At 46.7% G+C, this 20,667-nt stretch overlaps 2 protein-coding genes across 6 annotated transcripts in view; one reads left to right on the top strand and one right to left on the bottom strand.

The window, feature by feature from the left end:
• Positions 1-20,667, top strand: part of LOC144767371 (uncharacterized) — a 270,245-nt gene that overhangs the window by 100,478 nt on the left and 149,100 nt on the right. The window lies entirely within an intron of this gene.
• LOC144767370 (serotonin N-acetyltransferase-like) overlaps positions 1-20,667 on the bottom strand; it is a 124,231-nt gene that overhangs the window by 37,391 nt on the left and 66,173 nt on the right. Inside the window, exon 1 of one of the 2 annotated variants that reach the window (XM_078650834.1) lies at positions 2,512-2,619. The exons of the other annotated variant lie outside the window; for it this stretch is intronic. The gene's annotated coding sequence lies outside the window, so the exon portion shown is untranslated. Of the gene's footprint in view, positions 1-2,511; positions 2,620-20,667 lie in introns of those variants that run through there. 2 annotated transcript variants of the gene reach the window in all.

Below are 20,667 nucleotides of genomic sequence, written 5' to 3'. Positions count from 1 at the left end.
GATTAAGTGATTTGCCCAGAATCACAGCAGTGGCGGCTCATGGATTTTGAAAGTGGTGAGGCGAACACAGTTGTCCCTCAATATACTGAGTGAGCAAGCGAAGCAAGCAAACCCGAACTGGAAAAAGAGGGTGCAAGGTGTTCTCCGCCTGCTAGAACATTTTGAAAAAAATTGATTCAAATGGTAGGTTTTACACCACATATTTGCTGCAAATTGTTAAAAAGGCAATCCAAATATAGGATTTTAAAGCACATGTGTGAAGAAAACATTAGAAAAAAATAAAAAATGTGCCCAGTCCTCAAATTGGGCTGCTTGCAAAATGACCCCCAAGCCAAGCACAGCCAACCAACGGAAACAGGCCTTCCAAGTGTTCCCCACCTGTAACACATCTCTGCCTCTTTACTGTATATGTTGTTAACGGAGGCCTGGTAGAAAAGAAAATGAAATCATGCCTCCATATACAACATACACCTTTCGATTCTACCCTGCATCCATATACAACATGCAAACACAACGTGTATGTATTTTGTATATGGAGGGATGGTAGAAAGGCCATGGACACTCTTGTTGCAGGGACTCTGCACATACACAGAACTATGCGCAGGATTATGGGACCTTGGTGTATAAGTGCTAAGTCTTCCCACCACCTTGGTACCCAGGAGCCCAGAACCAACTTGCTATAGTGTCGGTCTCCTAAACAAACACGGAGAAGCAAATGATTAGACAACCCAGAACACAACACTACCAGATCTCTCGGGAATCGTGGTAACAAGACACACCTTTCTACTCACACTCTTGCTCTTGTCCACAATAAGATTTGACCAAGACACAAATATAGTTTTTTTGTTTAATTTATTTATTAAGCTTTTATACATAACAATCTTGATGCACGGTGTTACAAAGAAACAAATATAGTTAAAAAATGTTTATTTTAACTAACATGTTCTAACATGCAGTATACGTGCCACAACAAGCAGAAAAATGCATAACAGTAATACAGTTAGCATCACAGCCAGTCCATACATTATGAAGGGAGATGTCATCATACAACAACGAAGAAAGGAATATAGTGCCTAGCCTCCCTCTATTTGGTAGGAATGAGTATTATTTTATAATAGAAGATCTCTGGGTTTTGTAGCAGACCCCATACATTCTTTCATAGATGGGATTTCTACATCGAAGGTGTGTGTTGCTCTTCTCTCTGGAAGGTCCCTCTCCAATTGTGTCTCACCTAAACATGTGTCCGCATAATGTCAAAGTACGAGTCTCCAGCAGCAGCTGCAGTGGTATGTTTTGGCTAGGTGCTAGAGCATGACCAGAACAGAATAACAAAGGGCATTATTTATCGACCTTGCTCACAATGTTCAGACTAAACTCCAGGAACAGACAGAGAACGAACGCAGCAAACAGTTCTCATGTGAAAGTTATAAACAGCGTCTTGCTGAAATAAAGTTATGTAGTAACATGCATCATGTTTCCACGAGCCATGCTAACTTAGTGATGTCGACAATGTCCCTATCCGCCACGTAACACTCGTTTTAATTAAAACTGCTGCTGCTACTGACTTTTGGCAGCAGTGAAAGGAGCTATGGGTGGAATCGCCTGCAGTCAACTCCTGATAAATATACTAGTCCCTGACTGTCCATTTTTGTACAAATTAAGCACTGGAGGTGGAGAAAGCCAAAGTGCTTGTGTTCTTTTAGAAGCAACCAACTCACAAACTGTGTGCATGTTGTATATGGACGCATGGTAGAAACGAAAGGCCAGGGACCCTAGTTTTAATTAAAGTCCCTGGCCTTTCATTTGTACCATGCATCCATATACAACATGCAGACACATAAGTGTGTTTATCCTGTATATGGAGGCATGGTAGAAAAGAAAGGCCGCTAATTACATGATATTATTTACATTGTAAATTAAATCATGAAATGCGGGGCCATTTGTTTCTAACATGCCTACATATACAACATACACACTCAGAAGTGAGTGTTACTGTTCTATATGGAGGCATCTTAGAAACGAAATACCCCACATTTCATGATTTTGTTTACATTGTCATGAAATGCACAGCCCATCTTTTCTACCATGCGTCCATTTACAACATGCACACACACTGTGTGTGTATCTTGTATATGGAGGCATAGTAGAAATGAAGGGCAGGGACACTCATTTTAATTTAAACTAGTACCCCTGGCCTTTCGTTTCTACCATGCGTCAATATAGAACATGCACCCACAGCGTGTGATGTGGGTGCATTTTGTATATGGAGGCATTGTAGAAATGAAAGGCCAGTGACACTAGTTTTAATTAAATTACCTTCACTACTCCGACAGCACGTAAGAAAGACAGAGCAGTTGGAGAATAAAAGCCTTGGAAAGACCTTGTCGTTTTAATTTAAAAAAGGTCGAGCACTCTCCAAGCCTTTTATTAAAAACTCTGAAAACAGTCAGTTCTTCTTGATTTTTAAGTGCCCCTAATAAATAACAGGTTCAACAAAGTGAACAAACTCACCTATGGAGTGTTCTTGGCTCGTGCTGGGCTCCTCGTGACTGAACTGCAGACTCAGAGTGCAGACAGTGCGGCAACAGTGGCACAAGCCTGGAAGGAACTGGAAAATGCTGGATTTTTACTCCTCCCACAGGCCCCATCTCACCAATCGTTTTCAAAATGAATAACTATTGCTGGGTCTCGGAAAGGCAGAGGCCACAGACAAACCCCCACTCCAAATTCTCTAAACCGGATTGCCCTGCCCCTAGCCATCAAAATGAATGGAGGGCTTCCGACTCCTCCCTGGGCCATGGGAATAATGCCCAAACTCAAACTGTATTCTGGCAGTGAGACACAGACCACACCTACCAGTCTTTTGTCACTGCCCTGCTTTCTGGCTCCAGTTTGAAGAAATCTTCACCAGTCAAGGCAAGCCGGAACCAAGGGCCATCTTCTCGTCACCCCTCAAAGAAAAGGCAGATTTACTAATTTCTGTTCACCCAGCACTCAGCATAGTTTTTTGCTACCTGCGCGGTGTTCCATCTCGCATTTTGTGAACCCACCATGTGGCAGGGCGATGCTCATCTCACCCCTGTACATCAGCCGTCCCTGCAGCATACACACACTTCTGTGTCTGCATGTTGTATATGAATGCATGGTAGAAACGAATGGCCAAGGATACTCATTTTGATTAACCCTTTGTGTGCTGGTGATGGTACCACTCCGTCACCAGCCACGGACGCTCTGTGCTAATGACGGAGTGGTTCCGTCACGACGCGGCCGCCAGCCCTGCGTGGCAGCGATTTCGCGCCTGCGCTGGCGTTCTAATGAGCGGGCGGGGCCGTGACGGAACCACTCCGTCACAAGTACAGCACGCCCGTGGCTCGTGACGGAGTGGTTCCGTCATGAGCATGGTGACGCCGCGCGGCCCCCTAACCCCCCAGCGCCACGGCGGAATTACTGCCCCGGCCAAGGGGTTAAAACTAGTGTCACTGGCCTTTCGTTTCTACCATGCGTCCATATACAACATGCATACAGTGTGTGAGTTGGTTGCTTCTAAAAGAACACAAGCACTTTGGCTTTCTCCGCCTCCAGGGCTTAATTTGTAAAAAATGGACTGTCAGGGACTAGAATATTTATCAGGAGTCGACTATAGGTGACGTCACCCACAGCTCCTTCCACTGCTGCCAAAAGTCAGTCGCAGCAGCAGTTTTAATGAAAACGTGGCGGATAGGGACATTGTCGACATCACTAAGTTAACATGGTTCGTGCAACCATGATGCTGCTTTTGCGCATGTTACTACATAACTTTATTTTAGCAAGACTCTGTTTATACCTTTCACATGAGAACTGTCTGCTGTATTCATTCTCTGCCTGTTCCTGGAGTTTAGTCTGAACATTGTGAGCAAGGTCGCTAAACAATGCCCTTTGTTATTCTGTTCTGGTCAGGCCCTAGCACCTAGTCAAAACATACCACTGCAATGCTATAAGGTATTGGGTCTGCTACAAAACCCAGAGATCTTCTATTATAAAATAATACTCATTCCTACCAAATGGAGGGAGGCTAGGCACTATAGTCCTTTCTTCGTTGTCTTTGTATGATGACATCTCCCTTCATAATGTATGGACTGGCTGTGATGCTAACTGTGTCACTGTTATGCATTTTTCTGCTTGTTGTGGCACGTACACCGCGGGCCCGATTCACAGATTGAATTTAAGACTAAGGGCCAGATGTAGGTCGCCAAATAACGGTCGGTAACGGCCGATTTCGGCCGTTACCGACCGGTATTTGGCTTTTGAGATGTAGGTGGGTCTGAATTTACAGAATCGGTATATTTACCGATTTGGTAAATTTACCACTTCGGTATTTTACCGAATCGGTAAATATACCGATTCTGTAAATCCATATGTAGGTGACACTCCTAAGAGTGCCACAGGCCCCTAAGAGTCGGTATTTTACCACCCAATCCTATTGGGTGGTAAAATACCGAATTCAGGTGTGCATGCACATCTGTGCATGTACACCTGTGCCATGTGACACACAGACATGCCCTCAGGGCATGTATGTCTGCCACATGGCACACATGCCTGTACTTGGGGTGCTAGAGGGTGTCAAAGTGACACCCCCTGCACCCTTGCAGGATTCGGTATTTACTGAATCTGTAAATACCGAATCGGAATTTCACATTGATTCCTATGGGCTTCAAGGCCCATAGGAATCAATGTGAAATACCGAATCGGTATTTACAGATTCGGTAAATACCGACTCTTACAGATTCGGTAATTTTTTACCTACATCTGCCTCCTTCCTATTTACCGACTCTTAAATACCGATTCGGTATGAGTCGGTATTTAGGAGTCGGTAAATAGGAATTACCTACATCTGGCCCTAAATCCTAAACTTACTACTATTTGGTATTCACAGAATGCACTTACTACTTGCGGGATTCACAGAGTGAACTTACTACTTTCGGGATTCACAGAATGAACTTACTACTTTCGGTATTCACAAAATAGATTTAAGACTACTAACTTTACGTCCGCCCCGGAGGCGGAGTTTCCAGCCCGGAGGCGGAGCTTCCGGCTTGGGGGCAGAGTTTGCGGCCCAGAGGTGGAGATTTCACCCATGGCTAAATCCCCACCTCCGAGCCGGAAGCTCCCCCTCTGCGCTGCAAGCTCTGCCCCCAAGCCGGAAGCTCCACCTCTGGGCCGGAAACTCCGCCTCCGGGCCGGAATTTCCGGCCTGAGTGCGGACGTAAAGTTAGTATTCTTAAATACTAAATACTAGTAAGTGCATTCTGTGAATACCAAATAGTAGTAGGTTTATGATTTAGTCTTAAGTTTATTCTGTGAATCGGGCCCTGCATGTTAGAGCACATTAGTTAAAATAAACAATTTAGTATTAAATCCATTTTATTGGCAGCACATAAGGCAGGGCAAAACAGGACAGTGTCGCCTACAACCCAGCGGGCCGGCTAACGTCCGGTCAGATCATGACAGCAAGACAATGAAATAGAAGCACACTCCGACTGATAATTTACACAGCATGTCGCCTACAACCCAGAGAGGACCTGCCGCGTGTATAAAAAGGGGGGAGATGGCAAACCGCTCCCACTACGAATGGGTAGTCATAAAGTCCAGCGTGCTATGAAGCTTGTGAGCAGCAGTAAGCCAACAGCCTGTAACTGATAGTGACTTAATAGTGGTTCTGCTTTTAACAAAAGACAAAGAACAACAAAAGAAAGAAGTCAACTCCCCGTCCCGCACCTCCTTCCCTCCCACCCAGTGAGCAGGAACAAAGAAAAGGGGTGAATCCAGCCTGTAGGCACTGTGTGACGCGGGACTCCACTAGTCTAAAGGGTTTTGGAAGTCCAGTGGGAAGCAACCTTACGAGGCGGCAGCAGTGTCCCCAGGAATCAATTTAAGGATTCGGAGATAACTAGGCCAGGTCAGTTCCCGGAATTCAGTGGAGAGGATAGCTATGAAGGGGGTCCAAATCTTGGCATTGTCTGCGTCGTTCCCCAAAACAGCCATTGAAAGTCTCTCCATACCTACAAGATACCAGAGTTGATGCAGCCATTGCGTGTGCTTCGGGATCCTGTCTGATTTCCACCCTGACAGTATCACCCGGTGTGCAGCATTCAACACAACCGCCATCTGTCTCCCTCTAGTAGAGCGCAGGGGGAAGGTCAGTGCATTGGGTAGACCTACAAGAGTGTAAGCCAGGAGCCTAGGAATGGTGGTGTTGAAAGCCTTATCAATATCATCCAGTATTCTCTGCCAATAATGCGTGAGCTTTGGGCAGTGCCATAACAGGTGAAGGAGGGTACCAGGGCTACCACAGCACCGCCAGCAAAGGCTGTCGCAACGATAGTGCCATTTAGCTAGGTGGGCTGGGGTATAGTACCAATAGGATGCAATTTTAAAAAGCTGTTTTGGCATGACCCATGGAATGTGCTGTGTGGTAAGACCTGTAAAAGACATCTTCTCATTCCTTATCGGACAGTGTGCGCCCCAGTTCCGCCTCCCATCGTTTCTGCCCTGCCGTGCGGACTTTCGGGACACCCAGTGTGAGAAAGGAAAATATATTTCAGAAATCAGTCTTTGATCATCCTTTTTACCAATGAGCCATTTCTCGAACGGCCTCATCGGTCAAAGGGCCAAGGGGCGCGTTGTGGCCCAAGAGATCCACTGTGTCATTTTGGAGTGTAGGAAGAGATCATCACTGGAGAGGCCATAGTCCTCTTGCAGCTCCTTAAAGGGGATGAAACCCTGGATGCCAAATTGATGCCCTAAGCGCTTGCAACCACCCTCTACTCAGCACACAGCGATTCTATTGTCCATCTCAGGTGGGAAGGCAGGGTTTGAGAAAATCGGGGTAATTGGCGAGGGAAATGTAGTCAAATTAGCCGGCAGAGAGACCCTATCCCAGATGAGCAATGTGGGACGGGTGAGTGGCGAGGAGTAGACTCCCCAGGCACAAAGCAGATCTCAGTAGCTATGCGTCACGCCAGGTGTGATGGCCCACCACCGTCTGGTCCATGAAGACCCAGTATTTCTCTGACAAAGGATGAATCCATTCCATGGGGTATCATAAGAGTGAAGCTCGGAAGTAACGGATAATGTTAGGGAATGCGAGGCCGCCCTCCTTCTTGGGGCATTGTAGCAGAGTCCTTTGCAGCCGAGGTGAAATCGGACCCCACACAAAGCGCCCAATCACGGTTTGAATATGAAGCAAATGTGGCGGGGGCTCCAAAGAGAGTGTTTGAAAAAGATGCAGGGCCCACAGTAATACGTCCATTTTAACAGCAGACATCCTCCCAAACCATGTCAAAGGCAGGCGCCGACAGCGAGCCAAGTCTGCATGGATGAACGATAGAAGGGTTGTGAGGTTCACGTTCGCTTGTTTTAGCGAGACTTTTGTGGAGGACCAATACAAGGTATGTAATACCCTCCGACATTCAGTCAAAGGCGAAGCGGGCCCGTAAGGTGTTGACCGTTGGTTGGGCTGCCGTAAGGTTGAGCATTTGAGACTTCTGCATATAAATTCTAAAGCCAGAGACCTGGTTGAAAGTCCGTAGGTCATCCACAATAGCTGGCAGTAAGATCAAGGGATGAGCCACCGAGAAAATTACATCATCCGAGTAGAGGCTACTGCATGGTGAACTAACCCGAATGGGATACCTTGCCCCATGGGGTTGTCCCGAAGCCGTTGGGCGAGGGGCTCCATATAAAGGGCAAAAAGCATAGGGGAGAGGGGGCAACCCTGCCTGCCTCGTCCCCCTCCCCACCGCAAAGCCGTCCAAGAGCAAGCCATTGACCCTAACAGACGCTGTTGGAGCACTATAGATGCTCGCAACCCACTGTCGAAACCTGGATCCCAACCCGAAACGCTCGAGAGTAGCGAATAGATATGGCCAGTGCACACGGTCGAATGCCTTTTCGGCGTCGACCGTTAGCAATAGGGCTTCTTCTTTGGACCGTTGCACCTTATCAATTAAGTGGCAGATTCGTTTGGTATTGTCCCCACATTGTCGCCCTGGAATGAAGCCAGATTGGTCCGGGTCAACCAAACCTGGCATTCGAGAGTTACGCCTGTACGCCAGAATACTAGAGAACAACTTTGTGTCGACATTCAACAGGGAGATTGGATGGTAGATCCTACAAAGCTCTGGGTCTTTCCCTGGTTTGGGGATGACCGAAATAGAAACCTGTAACATAGAGGCTGTAAGGGACCCCATGTCAGCAAAGGAGTTAAACAAATGAGTGAGTAGCGGGGCGAGTTCAACACAAAAAGTTTTATGAAAAAGAGTACTAAAGCCATCAGGGCTTGGAGCCTTCAGGACCTTCAACCGGGCAATAGCAGAGATCACCTCCTCAATACAAATAGGGGCCTCCAGGGCCTCAGCCTCACCGGCCAGAAGAGGAGTGACCGCCGCACCCTGAAGATACTCATTGGGATCAGACGGCATGGAAGAGTCCGCAGTATAGAGAGTTTGGTCAAAAGAGCAGAAGGCCACCATTATACTGACATCATCCTTAATCGCAGACTTGCCCTCGCCCCGTATCACTTTGATAGCCTGCTCCGCTCGCTGACTGCGCAGGCAATGAGCTAGCATACGGCCCCCTTTATTAGAGTCCACATAGTATTTGTGCTTCAGTCGGACCACAGCATGCTCAGCCCGATCGAGATCTAGGCGCCGAAGCTGAAGTCGCTCTTTTTCTAACTGCCGCCAAATTCCGCGAGCACCAGTGCGTTTGTGAATAACTTCCAGCTCTCTAACAGTCGCTTCTAGTTCCATGCACTTGGACTGCCTGATCTTGTTCTTGTAAGCCGCTTTGGAAATGAGGGCCTCTCTCGCAACCAATTTAAGGGCTTCCCACACTGAGGATAGCGGCATAGGGCTCACATCATTAGTCGCTAAGTAGTCGGTCAGGCAACGCTTGATGTCGTCCACCACGGCCGGGGACCAGAGCAGTGAGTCTTGCAAGCGTCAGTGTGAGGTGGGGAAGACCGCGCATAGGGAAAGTGCATGGTCAAAGTAATGTGTACATGATCAGACAGGGAGTGGGCCTCAATGGTGGAGTCAGTGACGCAAGCCCCGGTCGGCTGGAAAAACAAGGATGTGATTGAGGCGGGGTCTGAGTAATATGAATAGTCCCGCTCATCAGGGTGTAAGCAGCGCCAGGCTTCTCAAATCACTGCGTCGCGCAGCCAGTCACCACCACCAATCGATAGAGTTCCCACACCCCTAATCCGTGAACCTGAACGGTCCAGCCCGGCATCCATCACTAAGTTGAGGTCGCTCCCCACCACTACCATACGATCAGGCGTGTGCAGAACGTCAGCGCAGGCATCCAGTAGGAACCACTCCAGTCGCTCATTTGGGGAGTAAATAGATGCTGCAGTGAAGGGAGAAGACCCTATACGGAAGCGCAGCGCTAGTAGGTGCCCCTTGATCTTAGCGACTAGCCCCACCTCTGAACCCCAGAAGCTTTTGGAGAGCAGGATAGCCACCCCACCCGCTTACTATTCCCAGAGGACCAAAACTGCAAGGGAAAGTGACTATGGCTTATGCGGTGTATGCCACTATGAAGCAAGTGGGTTTCCTGAAGAAGACAAATATCACCCCCAGAGTGCTCGATCAGGGAAAGGACCGCCGCCTTCCGTTTAGTAGGGTTAAGACCCCTGATGTTGAGGCTAACTACTTTGATTTCCATCTGTAAAAGACGGAGCAACTGGTGCTACCGTTAGGGCCTCGGGTGACACAGATAGGGCAGGGCATGAAGAGGGGCCCAAGGGGAATGGAGGCAGACATTGCTGGACAAGAGTAAGTGTGAAGGAGAAAGGGCTCACTGGGGAGAGAACCCTCCCTATCCCAAAGATAAAAAACAACCCCAAGAACAACAGAACATTAATCATCTCAAGCACACAAGTACCACCCAAAGAAGGCCAGCACGAGTGCTAAGTGATGAACTACCGCAACAGGGCGAGAGTGATGAAAGTTCGTTGGAATGATACAGTTCGGGGACAGTGTGTCCACACAAGTCCATGAGAGCAAGGAGCAGCATCCCTCCAGCCTAGCCGCAATAAGGATCCCAAAAATTATCTAGACAACAGCTTGAGGCGGGAGACGAATGGGCAGGGCTGCCTGTCAGTGAGTCCAGGACTTCTTCTCTTTCTTTTGCCATCGCTGCCGAATCCGGTCTGTGAGACGGGGAGGACTTGCCAGCGACCAGATCTGTTTCTACTAGTGGCGGCCGCAGCTTGCTGGCAGGACAGGTGGTAGCAGGGAGGCCCAGGAGGCCAGCGGCCTCCTGCAACGATCGTAGTTGACGCAATCTGCCATCATATTTAAGGAGAATGCGAAAGGGGTGCCCCCAAGCGTAGGGGATCCCCTTCTCCCTCAGGTGTTGAGTGATCGGCCGAAATTCCCTCCGCTTAAACAGGGTGACAGCGGACAAATCTTGAAAGAGCAGCGGGGAGTGCCCTCAGAACTGCAGGGGATGTGTGTCTCGGGCCTTACAGAAGATGAGTTCTTTCAGTTGGAAGTTGTACACACATGTTAGGATATCTTGTGGGCGGGGCCGCACCCCGGCGGGGTGGTCCCACTCGGTGATCCCTGTTGATCTGCACCTTGGTCGTGTGCTCCGGGCCAACACTTGATGGAAAAGGGCCTGGACAAATTCCCAAATGTCGCCCTCCTCGGCCCCCTGTTTCACTACCCGGATGCATATATTATTGCGGTAGGAGCGGTTCTCTAGGTCCTCCGCCTGCCCTGGAGCTCGATGTGTTATGCTTTGAGTTGCAATATCTCCTGTCGCATCATCTCCATTTCTTCATCACGCCCATTTTTGTGCTCCCCCAGCAACGCCAGCCGGTCCCCAATCTCCGAGACATCGCGTCGCACCTCCCCGAGGTCTGCCGCCAATTGATCCTTGAGTTATTGAAGGTCCTCCCTGAGCACAGAAAAGAGCGACGTCATAAAGGCCTTCATAGCTGGTGTGTCCACTCCATCTGCTGCCCCGTAGATGCCTTCACCCCCTGGCCAGCATGGCCCTGTGCGGCCTTGATCTGCAGCATGTCCTTCACTGAGCGTTCCTTCTTGAGCCGAGCACTCGCCATGCGGGCCTATTTGGTGTCTGCCTACGGCCACTGGGCCTCTCCGGGCGAATCAGCTGTCCCCCTCACCACAGGGCCAGGCACCCCAAAGTCAGCGGGCGGGCCCAAGAGGTGGGGGTCACACTGCTGGGCTGATAGATGTGGTGACCACGGGCAAGGGGGCCCAGAATCCATGCAGGTGCCCACCTTAGCTGCGTACCTTGACCACAGGGGCCCCTGCAGGGAGAGCACGCAGCAGTCTGTTCCTTGTGTGACGCGGTCAAGTGTGGGCCCTTGCCGTAGCCATACTGCTGCAGGATGTCCCCGCAGGCATTAATAAGCGCCCCCACTCCTCTTTGGGGTCTCCGTCACACCGTCCTCAGCTTCTAACCAGTGGGCAAGCCCTGGGGTGCTCCGCTAGTCCCCCCATGGAGGCTGCTCGTACTGAAGGGGCAGCGTGATCGCTCACACCCCACGCTGCACACTCACCAGCACTTGCTGTGGGCCCACCAGGCCGTATCTCGCATGGCGCCTGTGTGTACCGACGTATGCCTGGCAATGCAGACCGACGCGCTCTAGGGCCTCCAAGCCGCTCCCACATGTGTGCCCCCTGGGCCCGTAGTCTGCCTCTGTTGTACATGCAATAGAGGCACACAATATCTGCACAGGCCTGGATAGGCCTCCCCTCCTCTCCGGTGGCCAACTTATGTGCCGCACTGTGCGGATCTGGGAGACCCGCGATCCCACCTTCTGGGGGCCAGGTCACCTCTCAAGCTTCATGCCGCTCACTCACCGGGATCTGCTGTGCACGTGTTGGGCCATGTCCTTCAAGAAGTTGCAGTGGTCTACTCCGCCTGAGTCCACCCAATGCTGCAGACTGCTTAGCCCGAAAGCCAGCGGGCTGCCGTCACTCGTGAAGTGTCCAAGCCTGCAGGCTACTCCTGGTCGCCCACACGTTCGCTCACTGGACGGCCGACAGGGTCCCTCTCACTCCAGGGTCTGGTCCGCGCTGACCGGCAGGGGTGTACACGAATGCGCACCTGATCAGAGGCCGCCACCAGAGCACCGCGACCTTCACTTGTCCAGGTAGGTGGTGCGGTTGCTGCTCACTGACCGTGCTAGTTCTCAACGGTTGATCAAGACTGCCTCCAGGTATGCCGTAGATGCCGGGAGATCTCCGCTCCACCCCTCGGTGCTCCAGGCAGAAATTGTTCTGGGTCCACTCCGGCCGGCCGGCATTCTCAGGCATGGCACGCTCCGGGAGTCCACCGTTCGCTCTAGCTGACCCCCGGTGTATGATGACGATCAGTTCTCGGCTTCCACCCAGCAATGGCAGCGGATAGGGTGCTATTACAAAGCTAAAGCACGGCGGGGACAGAGGGACCGCAAGACTCGTCTTACACGGTTGCCATCATGGACACCTAAAATAGACATTTTTAACTATATTCGTGTCTCGGTCAAATCTTATTGTGGACAAGAGCGACAGGGTGAACAAAAAGGTGAGTTTTGTCACCACGATTCCTGAGAGATCTGGGATTTTTGTGTTCTGGGTTGTCTAATCATTTGCTTCTCTGTGTTTGTGTAGGAGAGCGAGTGAGACACTCTAGCTAGTCGGTCCTGGGCTCATGGGTACTAAGGCGGTAGGAAGGCTCAGCCCCTACACACCAAGTTCCCATAATCCTGAACATAGTTCTGTGAATGTGCAGAGTCCCTGCAACATGAGTGTCCGTGGCCTTTCCTTTCCACCATGCCTCCATATACAAAATACACACACACTGTGTGTGCATGTTGTATACGGATGCATGGTAGAATCGAAAGGTTGTATATGGAGGCATGATAGAAACGAAAGGCCGCACATTTTATGATTTTCTTTTCTTTTCTACCAGTCCTCCGTATACAACAGATACAGTAAAGAGGCAGAGATGTGTTACAGGTGGGAAACACTTGGAAGGCCTGTTTCCGTTGGTTGGCTGTGGCTTGGGGGTCATTTCGCAAGCAGACCAGTTTGAGGATTGGGCACATTTTTTTATTTGTTTCTAATGTTTTCTTCACACTTGTGATTTAAAGTGCTATATTTTGATCGCCTTATTCAACACTTTGCAGTAAATATGTGGTGTAAAACCTATCATTTGAATACATTTTTTTCAAAATTTTCTAGCAGGGGGAGAACACCCGGGACCTTCCTTTTCCAGTTCGGGCTTGCTCGCTTTGCTTGCTCGCTCATTATATTTGGGTACAAAATGTGTTCGCCTCACCACTTTCAAAATCCACCAGCCGCCACTGGCTGATGTGAGGCATGAACATTGTGTACATAACCATAAGTGGCCATGTTACATGATCAAAAAACAATGTCCTATCCAGCATTCTGCGAGAGTATGATTGTAAGATGGGAGAAGTGGCCAAGGGGGCTTTATGGTTTGTTTACAAACTTCTCAGGTTGTTGGAAGGCCCATTGATCTATGGTTAGTTTGTGCGTAGTGCTGATGCGAAAGTGGCAAGTCTGCTCTGTTGAATGTGTGTGTATACTATACTGAATGTGTTTTGATTTTTTTATGTGGTTATTTTCTTAGCGGGTAGTGTTATTGGAAGCATGAAGATGCCTAGCTACCTGTCATATCTGTGCTGTGCTGAATGTGTGGTGTTTCCATAAGTGCAGGAAGAATGAAGCAAGTTCTGTTGTATATCTGCGATGAGAACCCTGGTGGTTGCTGCGTAACATGCCATCTGATGTATGACAATATGGTATGTCTGTTCTACGTGGTATGTAACCAGAACAATCTGATTAATATGTTCATTAGAATTGCGTGTGGTGCATCTCTGTCGCTAGCGCCATGGACTGCAAACTCTGGCCAAAAATGGTACACCTATGCAGTGTTCGATGAATTTACTATGGTCTGTATGTGTGGAATATAGTGCTGTCAGTGTCTGCTGTGTAATTATATGAAATATATGTGCTGCATTGAATGGGCCTAATTTTTACAAGGCACATTTTTGCAGAAAAACTTGCTAGGAGTTAACCAATTACTGGCTGTAATGCCTGTGCTATGTAGCATGCATGTAAGAGGTTTCCTCCTATAGACAGAGGGTGAGAGTGTGTGTGTGTTTGTGTGTGTGTGTTCATTCAAAGGATAAAGCTGTTGGAAGCAAATTACAAATCTGTGCCCCATAAATGATCATAAGATACTGTCTTGAATGTATCCTAATGTACTTGCTTGAGGGGAATCATATCTAAACTACTTTAGTTAGGTGCAGCAGCTGTCATTTAGTTAAAACAGGCATTTTATAAGCCTGATCATACTTTATCACCCATTTCACATTAGTAGAAGGAGCTGAGATGTTGTTGAGTTGCAGGGCACTTATATATTGAACTATAAGTTCCTGCCTCTCTATGAACTGAGACAATCATTGGTGGCAGAGTAGGGGAGAGAGTGATTTAATAACCTGTTAAAATATGAGTGGCTTTCCTGTTTTAGGTTTAAACCTATAATAACTGATAAAAAACATCCGAAATTAAATCAGGCATATCCTCAGTGTAAATATATAAACCCTTAAAAATACCTATGCAATCATGAACTAAAATTCCATTAATGGAAGTGAGAGATAATTAGTAATGTTTCTATTTCTTCCTGAAGGGGCCAACAACATGTTAATTCGTTTTATAAGGTAGTAACAAGAAAGACTGGTCTAGGATGATTCTGCTTGTGTTTTGTTGATTAAGGATGACACTAAAATATTGTTTCTTTTTCCTTATGTTTATTCCACTTTTGTGCGCCTGGATTAAAGGTGCATGGTTTATAAGCATGTTTTAGGTGTGATCTAATTCATTTATACACTGTAGCGAATCCGGTAATATTAACATCATATTTTATCTTTTGGCAGTGTTGTTTAGTTCTTTCTTTTATTGGTGAAATGGTTGGCTCATAAGAACTGTGGCCAGTATGTACAATCACATTTATCCACTTGCTCAGATAGGGGGTAAACCCTTTGATATATCAGCCCACTTTTCCAAAAAGTCATTATTGATAGCAGGTCAACTGCCAAACATCCCAGGCTGAAAATATTCAATGCAAATTGTAGGGACGGGAACCTGTGGAAGAAAGAGAGCTTTCATCCTGTACTTGGATAGTGGTGAAAGTATGGCACAAGGCTTTCCACATACCAACCGAACTCATAACTGCAAGGCGTCCCATTGTTATGTGTGACACCTTCAGCTAATTATGTATTTTTACTCAATAACACTTTACTGCTGAGGTTTTTGAGCCCATACTTAAAATGCTTTTTAAAAAATATATTTCTTTTATTAATTTTATAGAATTAGTATTCAAAGATATGTGCATCTATCAAATCACCATGCAAATACCTGTTTTTACATTTCAACAGAACAACCCCCTCTTCCAGCCCCTCTCACCTCTCTCTCAGGAGAAAGAAAATAGATCCATTGACCTCATAGTGATAAAGGCAGTGTGGTGAAGTATCTAAACATGAATTTGTTTTGTACAGAACAATTGTTATCTAGTTTATTTGCTTCGTGCATAGCTTCACCCATACCCCTCCTCGCATGTATAATAGGGAGGTTTGTACAACCTTACAGTTTAAGTGGGCATACTCTCTGTGGCGGCTAAGTCTCTTTGGACACTCAGCTCCAATATCATCTGTCTCTAGGCTTTCAAATCAGTCAGTCAGTCAAAAGCTTTTTATTATCGGTTAAAAACCATAAAAAAGACATACTTAAAACATTCTCAAAAAGCAATACTATGTACATATAAATATTAAGAAACGCTAAAAGGACCACAAAGGACAATGTGCTTAAATATAAAATCCAGGCAGCAAAAAAAGACGCATACGTAGGTATCCAACAGAAAAACAAGGGTTTTCTACTGAACCACCTAGGAGGTTTAAAATGAGGGGGGGTCCCCCATGTTATGTTTTTTTGTTTACCTTTAATATTGCACACCTTGTGAACCACATGGACAAAAGAAATTTTGAAGTTGCATATACAGCCAGAAAGGTCGTATCGGTTTAAAAAATTCTAAAAGCATCTCTATAGTCCCTTATACCACTGGACTTGCAGAATTGAATTAACCATTTGGCTCTTGCCCTGGAATAGGAGGGGCAAAAGAGCAGAACGTGTAGATCTGTCTCTCTGCTACCCTCACATCCTGGGCAAGTGCTCACAGGGACTGGGACTTTTAACCACTTGTCGGTGGCTTCCCTAAGGGGGAGTGAGCCATGCCTGAACTGGACATATCATTTCTTGGCCAGGGGTGGCTGTATGTGGTCCAGGAATGTATGGTTGACCTTGGTCTCTAAGAAGGTGTTAGTGAGCCTGCCCAAAGAAGAGTTAGATAATAGGAGTGCCCTGCCATGCTCTTTCAGCGCCAAACTCAAGGTTTTTCTGGGGAGCAAGGCACAAGCCTCCTCCGGGGAGGACCAAAGGTCCCCCCTACCCATAGACTGAGAGAGGTGCTGAATGTACTTCAACCATGGGATCCTCCTCGCGCCCCTTCTGGCTAGCAAGTCCCGCAGGTCCTCCCTATAACTCTCAAGTTCAGACGAAGCCCAAAGCCGTCTCCAGTATAGCAGTGGACGATTCGAGATGACCTCCTGGATAGGAACCAGGCCTATGTTCAGCCTTAGGGGGACAAGGGGGGTACTCCGAGGGAGTCGCAAAAGGCGCCTCATGAAACTATTCTCTGTGAGGGATAGAGGAGCCACGCTTGCATGTCCCCATAGTTCCGCACCGTAAAGCGCGCCACCTCTAGCTTGAGCCTTGTAAATTTCTATAGGCGGTCCCATCAGTTTGAGAGAAGATTCATTAAAAACTTTTAGGATGCCACCCGAGGACTGAGCAAGCTTCAAATTAGCTTTAGCGATCTGCGAACCCCATTCCATTCTGTCATTAAAGGTGACCCCCAGATACTCAAAAGTGGATACTCGATCGAGAGCTATTCCGTCCAGGTGCGGATGGGGGCAATTCGGGTGATTCAAATTGTACACCATATACTTCGTTTTAGAGAAGTTAATTTCCAGGTTCCTTAGTTTACAGAAGCTGGAAAATGCCTCTAGAGTGCGCTGAATACCCCCCGATGATTTAGACAGTAGAAGGGTATCATCGGCGAACATCAAGGCCGGAATTTTCCTACCAGCTAGTGTAGGGGAGTCCAGGTTATTCGCTCCCAATAGGTGGACAATAAGACCGTTGAGGAATAGGGGAAAAAGTGTGGGGGCTAGAACGCACCCTTGCCTCACTCCACTTTCCACTGGGAATGGGGACGACAAAACCCCTCCCCACCCTCATCTTCAAGTTTTTTGTCCCATTGACCTGATTCATTCTTACTTCTTTGGCTGTAGCCCACTCTATCATATCTCGCAACTATTCCCCATGACTCTGCATTGTGGGTTCAGCCATCTACTGGCTATGCAGTGTTTTGCTAACACCAGCCCCAAGTTCAGGAACCTACGACTACGTTTTTTATTGATTGGGGATGGTAGGAGACCCAATAGTATCTCACTTGGAGTACCCTTAAATTCCCACTCTGTTGCCCGTCTAAGCGTACCAAGTATCTCCACCCAAAATGTCTTTATACCCACACAACCCCAAACTACATGTAGAAAGTCTGTTCAGGGACCCTGCGACGTGCGCACTCATCAGATTTGGTGGGGTAGATTGTATGTAGGACCTTGGGGGTGAGATATATTTGGTGAACAAAGTTAAATGGAATCAATTTATACCGGGCATTTGTATACGTCCCCTCATGGATTTTCTGGCAAACTGGTTGAGACGTCTTTGAGGCTCTCCTCCCATCGAGAGTGTGTTTTTGGAACAATCATAGGAGCATATTCCCTTATAGCCCATAGTTTGAATGTTAATAGCAAAATGTTAAGTTCAAGAATACAATGTGATGTTAGTAAATATGTCATGACTGACTTCAGGTGACACATTTGCCTTAGGGGACACATGGCAGCTATGAATATCCACACAACACCAGCACCACCCTCATGTAGATAGGCAAAGAGGGCAAATATTCTGTGCCAATCATGCTTAGAGCATCACATTTCAGGTGCCGTAGTATGTAGGGCTACAAATTATTTTGCTGTAATTCAAACTGATAAAGGTTTCACAAGGTACTCTGCTGTTGGCATGGGTGACCCCTCCTACAATGTCCTAATTTCAGTAAGGAGTAGGTGAATGATCACTTACAACATCCAGGAATTTGTTTATTAAAACATTTGTATATAGCACTCTTACTTTGTTCATCTATGAAGAGTCCTGAAACCAGACAGAATCCTGACAGACTGAGTGTGAGATGAAAGGAGAGATGAGAGTGATTATTAATATGTGAGTGTGAATGAAAGCACTATACACAGACCTTTCTATGTTTAGCACAGACTAACATAAGTCAATTGGACACACTGCCAATAGAAAGTCACTTCATACCATGCATTACTTTTATTTTAAAATAATTATATGATTGATAAAAATCACTGCAAAAAACATGTTTTGTGAACACTGGGAAAATACAGTTTTTGTCTATTGTGGTGGTTAGTCAGCTGAATAAACACTGATAAGTACAGCTTTAAAAAGGTTTGAAAAACACTGAGAAAACGCCACTGAAATCCACAAACAATTGCACAGAAAACAAGACAGCCAAAATATAGATGTATCTAAAACAAACATATCTCTGTTAATTATTATTATTTTCATATATTAATTATTTACTTAAGGAGTTCATAACGCCAGGGATCTCACTTATTGTGATTTCATCAAGGTCAAGGCAATGTAACATCACTCACTGGAAAAGCCAAGGGTCAAAGGTCATGTAGTACCTTCTGTGATCTCATTGAGGTTAAATGTTATATGATGTCACTAACACTACCACTGGCATTTTGGAAACCAACATTCATGGTCGAAAGGAGCCTAAGAGACAGTGATGCAGCAACTGAGCCACTTATAATGATATATATAATATATAATCCACCTACAATAATAACTATAATTGCATCTTTTATCTGGCACAATATGATACTGCCTAAGTCATCGCACAAGATTTGACTAAGGCTCCTACCCAAACATATCAAAGAGAGGCTGGAATAAGATGGATACAACTGGCAAATTATTGAGTACAGGTGTGGCTTAACCAGAGCAGGATATATACATGGTCTGGCCTGTGTTGAATGGCTCAACATCATTTGGAGCTATAAATGCAATTACAGCCTGAATTAGAGCATTTGACGTGCCAATGTGCTCCAAACATGGACACCATTTAGTCTAGAGGGTGAGGTGGATAAAGCCAAGAAATGGGCAAGGTTTATGTAAACTGTCCAATAAATGTATTTGGAGATGGGCAAAAAAGGGGGTCACTTGCCCAATGTTTGAATGAGAGTGTAGTAAAGGCACAAGGCCCCTTATAGGCACCGTAGGCCGCAAGGACAGTATGTCAAATGGGACAGAAAAAAACATAGAGGATGCGTTGAAGCAATATCGAGAGTTTTAGCAAGAGGCTAAGTATGCCTGCTGGGTTGATGGGAGTAACAGAGTTTACGGATTTGCTTAATTGTTAAATAACTAAGCACTCACTTTGGTCCCCATTTCACTGTTATTAATATATCATATTAGACAATTGAAAACACAGAACTCCAGAAGTAGCTTCTGTGTCGAACAAAATATGTCAGAGATTACCATCAGGATGGGATGCAGTACTTCAAATGACATGCCCAGACTTCAAACAAAATCCCACATGATTTCTCCAGAAATATAGAAGCTACTATGACTGAGTCCTTAAAACTGAACACAGCACTCCAGCAAAAGCCCCAGAGCAGGACACAAGAACCAAAGCTGGGTGTAACCCTCAAAATGACACCTTCAGACTAAACACTATACTTCAGATGTGTTCCTGTGAATAAGGAGCAGTTCTCTAGATGAGACATCCCTAACTGGACTTGACATCTCAGTACCAATCTATCCCAGTCATGTGATATAACACTGCGTATGACAATGCCCAGATTTTTAAGCACTGCAGATGTGGTGTCCCACCTGGACACACAACTCCAGAAAACATCTCCAGAACCAAACAAAACAAGTAGCTGGTGGTCACAGCACAGGGATACATCATGCTAAAGAAGGTCTCCAAAGATAGCCGCATCACTCCACATTAGGCACCAAGAACTGAACACCACAATCCAAAAGGAGCCTCCAAGTTTCCTATGCATAACACCCAAACAAGCAAGCTACACCCGAAGTAAAGATGACATGTAGTACAGCAGATGCAAGTTCCAGACTGGGACTCATTATGCCCAAGATGGTCTTTCAGAGTAATAGCAAAACACCAGGTGAGGTATTGAAGCACCAATACTATCCCCATGAGCTCCCTCCAGATTGATACACAGTTTTCCAGGTACTCATGTACCATCTACTGGCCTTTAGGGTCTGCTACAAGCTCAACGCAGTTTAATCCTGAACTTCGTAGCAAGATCAAAGATCTGCCTCGTTCCAGCATGGCCACTCCTGTATCACTCTCTGACAGTGCTTCCTCTGCGGATCCTCAAGTCGGTAGCTTGCTGTTCTTCAACCTCTAGAC

This window comes from Lissotriton helveticus, chromosome 7 (assembly GCF_964261635.1).
Source record: "Lissotriton helveticus chromosome 7, aLisHel1.1, whole genome shotgun sequence".
NCBI lineage: Eukaryota > Metazoa > Chordata > Amphibia > Caudata > Salamandridae > Lissotriton > Lissotriton helveticus.
This window is presented reverse-complemented; position numbering and strand designations above follow the sequence as displayed.